At 41.1% G+C, this 14,596-nt stretch overlaps 1 protein-coding gene across 3 annotated transcripts in view; it reads right to left on the bottom strand.

Annotated features, from left to right (window-relative positions):
• LOC117223339 (cell growth regulator with RING finger domain protein 1) overlaps nt 1-14,596 on the bottom strand; it is a 49,563-nt gene that overhangs the window by 17,635 nt on the left and 17,332 nt on the right. The gene's annotated exons all lie outside the window — the stretch shown is intronic.

Below are 14,596 nucleotides of genomic sequence, written 5' to 3'. Positions count from 1 at the left end.
GCAAGCGAGCAAGCGAAAAACGAAATGCGAAAAGCGAGAGGAAACGAGAGGAACGGAGCTGGAGATCGATATAGAAATGGCGTGCACGGTGGCGCGATGCCGTTCGCCGCGGCCTTGATTCGACTCGATCTCTACGGTCCGAGAGTCACGTACGCAGCGAACCTACCAAACGAGCAGGCTGCCGAGCACGCGGTATTTTCTCCCTTTGCGAGATGCTGCGGCTCTGGACCGTTCACTCGGTGGTCCAGTGGACCACGATCGACCGACCGATCGACCGAAGAAACCGAGCCGAGCCGACTGCGAGCGTACAGAAAATCGGCGATCGGCGAACAGTAACACTGTCCGACAAAATCAAACCTTTTTTTATGGGTTCCTATAGCCGCTATGAAATTCTTGTAGAGCTTCGCTCCCTGAACAAGAATCCGCAAAACCGAATTGCTCCATCACCCTCAGTTTTTTTAAGTAAACGAACTTTTGTAAAAACCCCAAATTTTCGAGAAAAATGAGGTATCGCATGGAAAGTACGAACGTTAGAAAGTTCTAATCGGTGTTGAAAGATAGAGGAGAGTTTCCCGAATATAGTGGCATGCAATTTATTAATTGTTTTTGGTCCTAAATAGCAATGAATTGACGTCAAAGTTTCAAAAAGCGTCGACGCGAGCAGTTTCTGCGCGATATTTTTGTATTTTTACGAAAAGTTGCCCTGGGTAGAGCTTTCGTGCTGAACAAAGAACTTTTCGTAAAAATACAAAAATATCGCGGAGAAACTGCGCGCGTCGACGCTTTTTTAAACTTTGACATCGATTCATTGCTATTTAGGACCAAAAACAATTAATAAATTGCATGCCACTATATTCGGGAAACTCTCCTCTATCTTTTGAGACTGATTAGAACTTTCTAGAGCGTTTGTACTTTTCGTGCAACACCTCATTTTTGTCGAAAATTTGGGGTTTTTACAAAAGTTCGTTTGCTTAAAAAAACCGAGGTTGATGGAGCAATTCGGTTTTCGGATTCTTGTTCAGGGAGCGAAGCACTACGAGAATTTCATAGTGGCTATAGGAACTCAAAAATCGTGTCCAACAGTGTAACCGGCGACCGGCGAACGGCCGAGCGTGTAACAGTTCCTTGGCTCTTGTAGCCTTGAAGTGTCCGCGTCACGGTGTCGAAATTCGCCAGATTACCCGAACGGAGAACGCGAACTCGATCTCGATCTCGGACCGAAACTCGGTGCTATTAGAGCCGGCACGCACCTGGAAAATTGCAACCCGTATGTCGTCGAAATCTCGTCCGGTTCGATAACTCGTTGCGGTTGTTCGAATCGAGGCTGATCTCGTTCGATCCGGTTTCGTTCGGTTCGGTTCGATTCGATTCGGTCAAGAGCACCGAAATAAAATTTCGGATTGGATTCGGAAATAAAATTTAAATATTGACCACAGAAGTGGAGAATTTGATTTCGTTAATCACTCGTAGTAACTCGTAAACAAAGCCGCGGATCGCATTTTCGCCAAGGAAGAAGTTGCTTCGAACGACCTCAGGAATTCCCTACTTTCGGATTGCGAGGCATTTTTGGGACACACTGTATAATAATTATGCGGCTTAAGTGCGAAGTTGGCTGTGAAAAAATACAATTAGATCCTCTGTTGGGAAAATACGAAATTACTTTCCGAACAACCCATAACTTCCGCCACAGAGACCGAGTTCCCGGATCACCGTGCGCTGCAGCCGCGCCGAGGCTTCTTCGCGAAACGCGAACGCGAACGCGGACGCGGAAGATACGGGTCTTTCTGTTGAAACCGTTTTCCTTTGCGTACGGAGACCGTGTGCGAATAAGTTTCTTGGTTTTCGCAGCTTTCTCGAGCTCCACGTTCAATATTTGACTGGCGTCGTCTCACTTCGGACGTTTCTCGGCGATCCCTCCGCCTCGGAAACGACGAAGGACGATCTTGCTTTCTTTCGCAACAAACTAAGACACGCGTTCTCCTAATTGTCTAAACACGCAATCGAGCAACGACGATTTCGAGCCGATCCACGCTTCGTCTCTCGCGTCGAGAGAACTTTCTTGTAGAGGTGTTCTGCCGAAAGTTCTAGGCCATCGGAGAACGTTGGGACGTCGAAAGAGACCCCGAGCCGAGAACGAATGGAGACGGTACGAAGGGGGAACGGCAATTAGCCAAACGACCATGGGGATCGCGGGACCCAAAGTTTTTATTGTCGCCGGGATTAAAGGTTTCGAGTTACAGCGGTTCCCACACCGCGGTCCCCCTCCCATAAGCCGTAACCCGTAAACCATAAGCATTAACCCTTCAAAGGGTTAAACCAAGCACTAAAGTGCCGAACGAAAAACGTCTGTGCGAAGATAACCGGACGAATTTGACGAATTTACTGTAGTTTAGGAAAAATAAACCAAAAAACCATAAAATAGAAATAAACCATAAAGACCGAACTAAGAATGATATTTGAAAAATTCAAAACGCAGCGTATAGGGGAAGAATGGGAGCTGTAGAGAGCCTCGGCACTGATCAACATAAGATATAACAAAAAGATCTAATAAACATTTTTCTTTCAATTGTGTTGCATCGAGAGAGAGAGAGAGAGAATTTGAAGTATTTTAATAAAGTTATTAAAGTTTTAATAACATAATAATATAATATATATTATATATAATAATTTATATCTTTATTATTATATTATTATTATATTTTATTATTATATATATATTATAATATAATACAAGTTTTAATAATTTTATAATAAGACGCCAACGCGCGTGCGCAACGATATATCGTCGTTGGCACTTTGCGCTAGTGTACCAAATGACGATATATCGTCGTTCGTCGCTAAAAGGGTTAAGCCGCAAGCATTAAGCCGCGAGCCGGAACCAATGACGCGGTTCGCGACCGCGACAACACCGGCCATTCGTCGAAAGATTCTTCTACTCGTTGTTCAGGTCTGGTCCTTCTGCCGAGTTTTACAAGTATTTCTAATCGCGAAAATCGGCGTAACGAGCGAAGCCGATGGATCCCACGACGGAGGGGCAGGGCGGAGGAGGGGTCCGACCGGCGGCTTCGCAATGCTTTTAAATCTTTCGCAAACTCTCGTTCCAGGAATCGTTGCCGAACCGCGAACCACCGTGCCGCGCGGATCGGTGCATCGGCAGCTGAGAAATTTCGTAATTCTCTCATTTCCATTTCAAGAGGTGGATAAACTGTTTGGCGCAAACCAATCCGTCTGGCGGATATGTTTTTCTAACGACAACTTTGAAAATGTTAATTCTCTACAATTCCCCCTCGGCTTGTAAGCAAAACTGGACAATTTCGGGGGAGGATTCAAGATTCGAGCCTCGCGGCTCGTTTTTATATTTGTTTTTTTTTTTTAGTTTTTATAGTTGTAGTCATCAACTTTTGATCTTTCAGTGTGCATATAACTCACCGAGATCTACAAAATACATTTTTTAAACTTTCGTTACAGCCTCGGATAAAAAAGTATCAGAATCATTGGATATTAGACCGGATCCTTTATCATCTAAAAAACAAATTGAAGTCATTTGCTTCAGTTTTAAAATAGTTATACCGTTTTTCAAGCGATTTTAAATATATGTCCGCTACTGTATCTGCTAATATTTACTGTATATGTTATATACGATAATATCATACACACATTATGGCAATTGCAACTGTTTAAAACGATTACTGTCGTTTAACGCGAACATAAAATTAATCGTATTCTATGCCTTCCTCAATTAATAAAAGTATTAATTTAAAGATGAATAATGTCAAGTGAAATTATTATATTATTCCCACGACTAATTATAATTCCAATAGCGTCATTACTTATAAATATATTTTTATTGTACTCATAAATAATATTGTACGTTGTAATAATATCGTAATAATATTGTAAATAATATTGTACATAATATTGTACGAACAGAATCTCTTCTTTGTAACAAAGAGTTTTCACCCGCATACATGAATAAAATATTATTATTATTATTATTATTATTATTATTATTATTATTATTATTATTATTGTAACTACTAGTACGTCGGACAGATTTCGAGGTGCGCCGAGATCGGAACGGAAGCTCGTCGTCCGAAAAAAATTGTAGAGTCGATCGGTTACGGCCATTTCGACGACGAAAAACGGGTAGAAATATTTCGAGAGCCATCGGATTGGAAAACCGAACACGAGCGGGCCACGAGAAAGAGAGGCGGCGCGGCGTAAAAATAGGCGTTTGTTAGCGCGCAGCTAACGAAAAGTGGTCCGACGCGACTCGTCTGGCGTTGCAACAGCGGGAGAGAAGCCGTGTGCATAGGCGCACCGGTGCATGGCGCTCGACCGATTGTTGCCGTGCTCGCGCAATAACCAACTATCCCTCCGAAGGTGTTTGCCCAGCTGCGCGAACGATTTTTGCCGCTCCGCTCCGCGCCGATTTGCGTCCCGATAGGTACGAATCCACGCGAAGCTGCCCGTGCAGCCGTAAAAAACTTTCCCGGGACAAGTTTGCGGAAATTTCGCTGGCGCTTGTTTTTTCTTTTTTTTTCGGTTTTTATCGCGTGAAATTTCGAAAACATCGGCCACCTGCCACGAGAGGAAGGTCGCTATTTATCCGCGGCGGTGCGCGCGGAATTGTGTAATCGAAATCTCGAGGGCGTCATTTAAATTTCAATGCGGATCGACGTCCGCACTCAATGAAAACTGGTCGATAAATATTTGCCTTGAATTTATATCGGCTACGGTCGTGTCCCGCCGACGCAGCACGCAACGCGCACCACTCGACACGCACCATGCTGTCACGAATCCGAGGAATTCGACAGAATCCTGAACGATTCCGTAACTTCCGTCGAGATCGGGAGCAACGAGATTTCAAACAGCCTTCTCGATTTTTATTTTATTTATTTTATTTTATTCTATTTTATTATATTTTATTTACTTTATTTTATTTTATTATATTTTATTATATTTTATTTACTTTATTTTATTTTATTCTATTTTATTTTATTTTATTCTATTTTATTATATTTACTTTATTTTATTTTATTTTATTCTATTTTATTATATTTACTTTATTTTATTTTATTATATTTTATTTTATTTTATTCTATTTTATTTACTTTATTTTATTTTATTTTACTTTATTTTATTTTATTTTATTTTATTTTATTTTATTTTATTTTATTTTATTTTATTTTATTTTATTTTATTTTATTTTATAGACGGAATCGAATCTCATTCGTTTAAGTACGTGCGGTATAAAATCAATTAAAACGTATTAACCCTTTGCACACTCGAAGCTATTTTAACCGTAAATAATGTACACCGCAATAATGTACACACACACATAGTAAACAACTATGCGCCAAATACTGTGTTAGTAAATATGATATCTGTATTATTACGTTATCCAAAAATAACGCTAAAATGAATAGATCATTATTAATTACCAAAATATAAATCAGCGTTCACAGGGCCGTTACGAGTATTTCATACGACTCGACGTTTTCATAAGCTTCCGAATATCAAACGCCTATAAACGAATTGAAACTGCGATTGCTGTTACTTGTACCTCATAAATTATCAATATTAAATGTATAAAAAATTATGAGATTCATTTTTAGAAGATTACCCACTATGAAATGTTACATTTCATTGCTTCTATAAAATACCACAGTATTTGGGGCGTCTGCAGTAATACCCACACTTACCCTATCAAATATTTGAAGCTACATGTGTTGCCCGAAAAGAAGTTCGGACGAAGCTTCGACAATCTCGATTTGAGGGGTGAAAATATTGTACGCTCGCGGAGGGTAGATCGAAATAACAAAAGTAGGTCTCGGCAATCTCGATGGCGCAAAAATTTGTTCGTTCAGCGAATGACGCTCGGTGGTAAAAAAGAGAACGGGCCATTAACGAGACCTATTCGAAATCCAGACAATTAGGATGCTTTTACTTAGGCCAAAGGAAAGAAAAACCGGCCCCCCGACTGTGTTTATTTCCAGGCAACCGTGTCACCGGAACAATCCAGTTCTTTCCCAACAATGAAACTGGCCATTACGTATTACGTGTTGGGAACCAGAATGAAAGTTAGGAGACAAGAGAGACGCGCTCGGAGTCGGCGGGAGTCAGAGTCGGAGTCGCCGCCGCGAACGGGAGGGGCAGCAGATGTAATTGTAGTCGCCGGGCTAATTCCACGCAATTGGCCAGAGACACGAGCAGAAAAAATAATGCTCTTTTCTCTTTTTCACAGCGTAGCGTGACTGCGACGTCGGACTCCTCGACAATTCGACAGGATGTTGCGTTAAGCGGCCCATACTTACGCCTCTCGGCGCCTCTTTCAACCATCTCGAGGTCCGATGGGACGCGGACATTCCATAATTAATGTTTAATTTTCATGTTCCCACGCGGCATCCGAGAAGTCGGGTCTCTTTTTCTTTTTCTCCACCGCTGGAACCGCTGACGGCCAACGTAATTCTATTAGGTCTACCGGAAAGTTCTGTCCGATAGTGTCGCTTCGAGTTTCGATCCATATGCACATGTTGATTCGAGACGTATACGACTATCTCGCTTTATCGTTGCATTTACACGCATGTACTCTCCTAAATAAACTGAAACAAAGATGTCCCGTGTCGTTATTAACACGTTCCGTGCCACGTGTACCATCCATGGTACACGCTTGCATGTTTACTTAGTGAACTGAACAAATTGTTTACAAGAAATTTAGAACCGAAGAATCAATTTCCACCGCAAGAATGGGCGTTGATAAGTTTTTGTTACGTTGTTATGTGTGCGAGAATTAATAATTGCACGTAATACATCGTTTTAGTAAAATATCAAAGTGTGAAGATTCGAGTAAAAAAAGCTCGGCACGGAACGTGTTAAGCGAGACGCGATCGTGAAAACATGACTACCGACGATAATGCCGGACCACATGCTGCTTCGGCGACTCGTCGGAAAATCGCAGAGCTAGGCCGGGAAATTCTGTCGCATCCACCGTACTCCCCAGACCTAGCACCCTCCGATTATCGCTTGTTTCTCTCTTTGAAAAACTTTTTACAGGAACAAAAATTCAAAACCGAAGCCGATGTCAACCAAGCACTGGTCGAGTTCTTCGCCTCTAAAAATAAATCATTTTTTAGAAATGGCATTTACAAGTTGCCATCGCGCTGGCAAGAAGTCGTAAGTAACGATGGAAAGTATATTCTACAATGAATATTATTAAATGTATGAAAATTGTGTTATATTTCAATTAAAAAACGGGCAGAACTTTCCGGTAGACTTTTCGTGCGATACCTCATTTTTCTCGAAAATTTGGGGTTTTTACAAAAGTTCGTTTACTTAAAAAAACTGAGGGCGATGGGGCAATTCGGTTTTGCGGATTCTTGTTCAGGGAGCGAAGCTCTACGAGAATTTCATAGTGGCTATAGGAACCCAAAAATCATGCCGTACAGTGTAATCGGAGACAAGTTACCGTACCTCGTTCCAGCGATCGAGATTTATTTCTCCGATGGAAGGAACGTCGCAATCGGTTCGCGACGTTGCATCACCGTTCGGCTCACCCCTTTCGTAACTTGGACCACAAGCTTGACTTCTCTTCCCTGCCGATCCAATCGCGATTACGCGTTACACAATGCCTAGTCGGGCTCTTTAGCCGGAATCCTCGTCGCGACGTTACGACGACCGACGACCGACGACCGACGACCGATCATCACAATCCTCCGATTAGCAAGTATTTTATGCAAGTATTTGACATTTGAAATCCGTTCGGCACTGTCCTTGAATTCAAGCAGCGGACTGCCGTATTTATCTCTAGCTTAATCAATGTTTCATTTCATTTTCTTCCGCTCGCTTGTATGTCTTCTTGCGTGCTTTTATTTATTTACTTATTTATTTATTCACGGACAAAAAATCCTTTAGTATACAATGATTGATTACCATTCAACCCATTACCGGTCCGGATGACTGAAAATGGGAATCATTTTCTCGATCGGCCGTGAAATACGATTTAAAATTAAAGATCCGACCATAAAGCTTATTTGTGCAATTGGATCTAGAAACGTCTGATATTTTCTAAGTTGCATCCATTTTTTGATACAGTGATGCAACAACCTTCAAATATGCCGGCCGCAGAAAAAAGTTGTCGCACAAACGGCTCGGACCGTGTTGTGTTACGATACGCCGATAAGGGATTTAAAAGCGTGGCAAAAAAGAGCAAAAGTTGTCGGTGGAAGAAACGCAACGCGCTTTCCGAGAAATTCGCGTGCCGCGCAACAGCGCGACCGGGAGGATTTATTAATAAAGGCTTATCATCGGCATCGGCTACGATCGAGTGGAAATTGTTTCAGCTATTGTCACAAAAGTTACGCAAGCGGCTCGGCTCGGCTCGACGCGTTCCAGCAGGAGAACGGCGTCCTCGATCAGCGAGACTAAACTCTGCTATCGACCCTCACGGTTTTGTACATGGCCACCTTTGGCTACGGGCCTGGAATTCGAAAACGGTCTGCCCTTGTCTTGTCTCTCGGCTAACCTTATCTTGCCACGCGTCGCGTCGCGTCCGTCGAGCCGCTGTTACCCACATGTATCAATTATGCAGCGAAAGACCGAGTCCAACAACGCCTCCACCGCGAGCCAACGGTATGCGTTTCGCTGGGCAGACAAAAATCCAACGATCTTGCAGCCTCGAATATCACCAACGAAACGCCCTTTGCAGCGATGCAAGGAGCCTTCATCGAATACGCGCAGAGTCGGGCAGTAATCGATTAAAATTGAATTCGAACAATATTCTGACTAAATTTTTCGTACAATATTATAATAATATAGTATAGTATAGTATAGTATAGTATAGTAATATAGCATAGTATAGTAATATAGTATAGTATAATATAGTAATATGGTATAGTATAGTATAGTATAGTATAGTAATATAGTATAGTATAGTAATATAGTATAGCATAGTATAGTATAGTAATATAGTATAGTATAGTAATATAGTATAGCATAGTATAGTATAGTAATATAGTATAGTATAGTATAGTATAGTATAGTATAGTATAGTACAGTAATATAGTATAGTATAGTATAGTAATATAGTATTAGTATAGTATAGTAATATATAGCATAGTAATAGTATAATAATCTATTGAATACATTCTTCGGATCAAATATTATTCGAATAACGTTTCGAATAAAATTTCGTTCGAATAACACATCGAATGCACATACTACGTATGTACGTATAGTACGATGATATAGAACGCGTCCTGTTATTTTTGGCGACAATTTTCCCAGATAATTCTGGTATGCCTATATCCCAGCGGCTATAGCCGCGAGCGCTCCGACAAAGATAAAGTTTGATTTATCGATTTCGGAGGTCAGCGGCGCGAGTCCCCCGGTATAATGGAGTTTACCGATTACGTTCGAGGATGCTTCAAACGTCCGACTTTCCCCGACGACGAGGATCAGATTTATTTTCTATTTTGAGTGGGTCCAAGGAGCGAACGCTGGAATAATAGAAGTCGCGTCGGCGTTTCGGATTCATCGTTCGTTTTCATCCCTCATCGAGGGGGGGGACTTTCCTTTCCGAAGAAGTTGCGATACCGGCGCGGCACGGTTTCTTCGAGTACTCGTTTTCTCGCTGAAACGATCAAACGTTGTCGACCGCTCGAGACCAGGTTGAAATCGTGAATAGATGACGGATTCGTCGCGAACCGAGGCGACTACGAGCATCAATAGCACGGACCTCGGTATCGATGCTCGTCGGTTCATGGCGATTTTTCTTATTTTCTACAGTCTTCCATTTTATACTCGCGCCTTTGTCGATTTCTTTCGACCTCGATGCGTATCGATATATTTATTATTATTATTTCTATTATTATTATTATTATTATTGGTATTATTATTATTGTTGTTGTTATTATTATTGTTATCATTATTATTGTTGTTATTATTATTATTGTTATCATTATTATTATTATTATTATTAATATTACTATTTAGTTATTAATGGACATATTGCCTTTTGTGTACAGGGTGTCCCATAAAAATGTTAACATCCGGAAAAGAGTGATTCCTGAGATCATTTGAAGTAACTTTTTCCTTAGCGAAAATGCAATCCGCAGCTTTGTTTAGGAGTTATTAAAGAAAAACACTGACCAATGAGAGGCGAGCTTCGTCCGCTCGTTGGCTCGGCCGCCTCGCACCAGCGGAGCTCGTCTCTCATTGGTCACTGTTTTTCGTTAATAACTCGTAAACAAGGCCGCGGATTGCATTCTCGCTAAGGTGAAAGTTACTTCAAATGACCTCGGGAATCCCTTATTTCTCGAAAGTAACATCATTTTGGGACACTCTGTAGAACAAAATAGGAGGTATATTTACATAATATTATTCAGCAGTCGATTATTCAAGATTATTATTATTATGATTTCTTATTAAGATTATTTATATTATTATATATATTACATATATATTATTTATATTATTATATTATTACATATATATTATTATATATTATATATATATTATTTATATTATTATTATATAATATTATATTATATATATTACATATATATCATTATATATTATTTATATTATTTATATATAAAATAACCTTGGCCCGAGATTAAGACTCGAGTCAGACACGAGATATTCATGTTTGGCCTGAAATGTCGATAACGAGCCTGACTCGTGATATCCATGTTTGGCATGAAATTAAACAACGAGTTTGACTTGTGATATACAAGTTTGACCTAAAATTTTTATCACGAATCAGACTCGTGAAAATAGCGCAAGGGGTTCGGACTAAATATTAGAGACCTCGCAATGACGTAAAATGCATAATTAGGCCATGTCTAAATGGTGTGAATGAAATAGAAAAATCAAGCGAATATTTCGACATTAATCAAGATAAGATTTAAGGAGTTAGACTGGCTACAAAGTATTTCATGCAATTCTTCTAAGAGGATCGGGCGCTATCTAACATCTATCGATGACGCATTTGAAGAAAAGCTCGATAACATAGCAGTGCATGCGATAATTCAATTTCTTATTCTCCTATTCTCCTGCAAGATCTTCATTCTTTATACTTTGTATTACATACTCTTGTTTACACTTTACTTTACCATCTTTTTGTGTTGCCGTCGTTGCCGTTAAAAAATCTCGTATGTAATATTTATACTTGTTGTGGAAACTTTTCTTAGAAAACAAATTTAATGAATTCAATTCAGTAACCTCGTACACAAATACAAAGTCGAGGATAATGCGACGGTGCTTCGACGATTGAAGATTAATTCTAGACATTATAGCCGAGTAGTCGCGATCCGGACAGAGGGCATAGGACGACCTGATTTGTAAGAAAATTCACGCAAACATTTGCCCAGACAATTGCGAGCACTATCCGATTTCGAGGCGAACAAAAGGATCGTATAAATTTAGCGCGATCGCGCCGTTTGTTTCGCCGGCAATCTCGGCAGCAATATTTTATTATCGATAAATTCAGGGTCGGAGCGCACCCTTTCGCGATTGTGTACAAAGTGGTAGGAGTTTGTGACGAGCTTTTCACGGGCCGCGATGAATCGCGAGGCCTTCGACGAAGCAACGTTTGCAGACTGAAGCTGAAAGAGATCGAAATTATCGGTACACACGGGTTGGTTATCCGTCGCGAAACAAGAGATCCCCGGGACGAGAGGCTCGGGTTCAAGATGAATAGAACCGTTTGCGAACGGGATGAACCGCATGGACGCGTAGCCCTGCGGTGCGTCATCGATTTCTAGCTCAAGGCGACACGACACACGCGTTTACTTTTCAGCGTGCGTTCAAAATCGCCGAGAGGCCGAGTCCACGGGTTACGAGCCCGCAGACAACAAGATTCCCCGAATCCTCTCTCGAGTAGCGTCTCCGCGGTGCAATTGAACCTCGCCCGAACGACGCTCAAATTTCACTTGTTACGCAAATACATCTCGGAAATGGAACTTCAAACCGGGCGACCTCACTTCGCTACTCCGTTTCTCCGTCCGCGACTCGTTAAAATTCTCTTATGACCCCTTCAAATTATTTAAAATTCGTCCACATAAAAGAACATAAATTTGTTAATTGTTTATCATCAGTCACCGGTGACTGAAACGACGTCCGACGTGATGTGACAGATTCTATTTAAAACCGTGTTCTATAAAAGGAGAAAATATGTATTCAACGAATTCCCGGAGCGAACAACTCCGGGTCAAGACTGATTGATATCAAGAAGAAGAAAAAAAAGGTAAGCAGAATGAGGACCACGCGTTGCTATGGCAAAAGTGGGAGATTTCCCCATTCGGTCATCAAGCTGCTTAACACATTATGCGCGAGACAGGTTTTAACCCTTTACACTCCGCTGTCCCCTCTCGTGGGACATCGTAATTCTAGCATATCGCTCGGATGTCCCCTCTCGTGGGACATTTAAGTTTATTAGCGATTACGGGGAATCGAGTTATTTCAGCGCAACTTTTTCAGACATGCATGTTTCCCTGAAGTTTTCTCTTGAAGCGGCACAAGAAATCGAATCAAAATATAGTAAAATTACTAAGATATATACAAGAAATGTCAGCGGGTTTTGACGAGAACGCGAGAGGCGTGCTCGCGACGGTCCGAGCACTTCGAAGGCGCCATTTGAAAAGAGCGATAAGGCAAGTTTGTAGAAGAAAGATCGATATGCGAACATAGCACGCACTGTACAGCGAGATTTATAATCATAAAATCTGGAGGAAAAGATTTTCAAAGCCGAACTCGGTCTGGTTCGAAGCGTCGAGCGGTATAGATAGATCTAACGAGTGAGAAAATCGGAAAAGTGGTTCTTCTCTTGGTAAATAAATTGTTCGGTAAAAGTTTTTTTGGTAAATATCATCTTGCGAGTTAGTAATAACGATTAGAAATTTTCAACCTATGTATTTATTCGTATTTTTTATTAGAACAATGGCAAAACGTTCGAACACGAATGAGTCTCGTGACACGAGTAGTAGCGAAGACGAGCTCCGGATAGACGTTTATACAGATACGTTAGAAAGACTAACTGTAGAAGGTTTTCTTCTACAGTTAGTCTATCGTTTTGATAGCAGCGATAGCGATATCGTCCAAGCAACGAGGCGACGAGAGAAAGAGTTCGCATAGACAGCGATTGCAACAACGAAACAAAATTATAAAACAAACGATAACAAAATTATAAAAAATAAAATATTGATTTTTTTGCAAATTTCTCGATTTCAGCCAAACTCATACAAGTCCAATATCATTATAATATGTTAGTTAGTTCCAAAAGCATACCAAATAATACGAGAGTCTGTAAATGTCAGTTTCTGCCGAAAAGTGGCGCTGAGTAGCCAACGTCCAGAATGGTTCGGAGTGCTAAGGGTTAATATCTTCTCGAACATTTAATTTTTTCAATTGTTATCGATGTAATCTTATCGTTAGTCCCGAAAATATTGAATGTTCTTTAAAGAAATGGATCTTCTCAAACTTCCACGATTTTCCTCCGCCAAGCATGCGAGCGAAACTCGATCCGCTCAAAATGCGTTAATTTAAAACAGCGGGAGCTAATTCGATTGGCTAATCGTTAACAATATAAATTCGGCTGGTAAAAGAATGCACGTGTTAGTGAACAATAACGTTCCTTGTTTCTCAGGATGTGGAAAATCTTGCGCCACTACGTTTCCAATCCATTCAATTAGCGGTTATCCCGTGGGCCGCAGCTTCCGTCACGTGACCATATTTAAGGCCGCAGGGTGCAAAGATAAGAGCCAAACGTTTCGGCGAAATTTGAAGGAAAGAGAGCAAGCCGAGAGACAGGCTATACAGCGGCCGACGTCGATCGTCGTCTCCCCCGGGTTAAATGACTCACGATGACCTGGCCAAGCGGTCAAGGTAACGCGTTTCGTAACTACAGGTGGCTTCACACCTGCATACCAAACGAGAGGCTCGGAGAAAGGCGGGGAGGGAGCAAGGCAAGGCAAGGCAAGGCAAGGTAAGGCAAAGCAAGGCAAGGCAAAGCAAGGCAAGGCAAGGCAAGGCAAGACAAGGCGAGAGGGGGCGGCTACGGGGGGGCGTCATCTTTTTTTTCCTTTAGCCGCGTGTCTGTAACCTACTTTCGGTCCGGTCGGGCAGTGTACGGGCTCTGCTCCTTTAAGTTAATTAACCTGCTCCACCGGGACTTACGAAACCGAGAACCCTGTGTACTCTCTCGGGGAGCAGCTGTAACGAACACGAACGCGCGATCATTGAATAATCGTTGATCGATAAATCACCGGAAACGTCCATCGTTGCATTACGCCTTCAATCGCTTGAATGGAAATTACGAGTCTCGCTCCGCGAACGTTTCACGACCGCCGCATACTTAAATGCTTAAAAACCATATGAATTTATTCAAACTTGTATCGAGAAAAGAATAATTACGACATTTGCTCGTTTCCCTGCCTTTTCTTTCTGTTTACGATCGTGTCATTTTAATTATAATAAATTATTGGAGAATAGACGATATCGAAGAGGAATTTAAACAATATATTATAAAAAAACAATAATATTGTTAATATTGTTAACTTTGTTGATGTAATAATTATCTTAGAACGTGATGTAACAG

The sequence above is a fragment of the Megalopta genalis genome, chromosome 10 (genome assembly GCF_051020955.1).
Source record: "Megalopta genalis isolate 19385.01 chromosome 10, iyMegGena1_principal, whole genome shotgun sequence".
NCBI classification, from domain to species: domain Eukaryota; kingdom Metazoa; phylum Arthropoda; class Insecta; order Hymenoptera; family Halictidae; genus Megalopta; species Megalopta genalis.
Note: the sequence above shows the minus strand (reverse complement) of the source record. Positions and strands in the feature narration are given on the sequence as shown.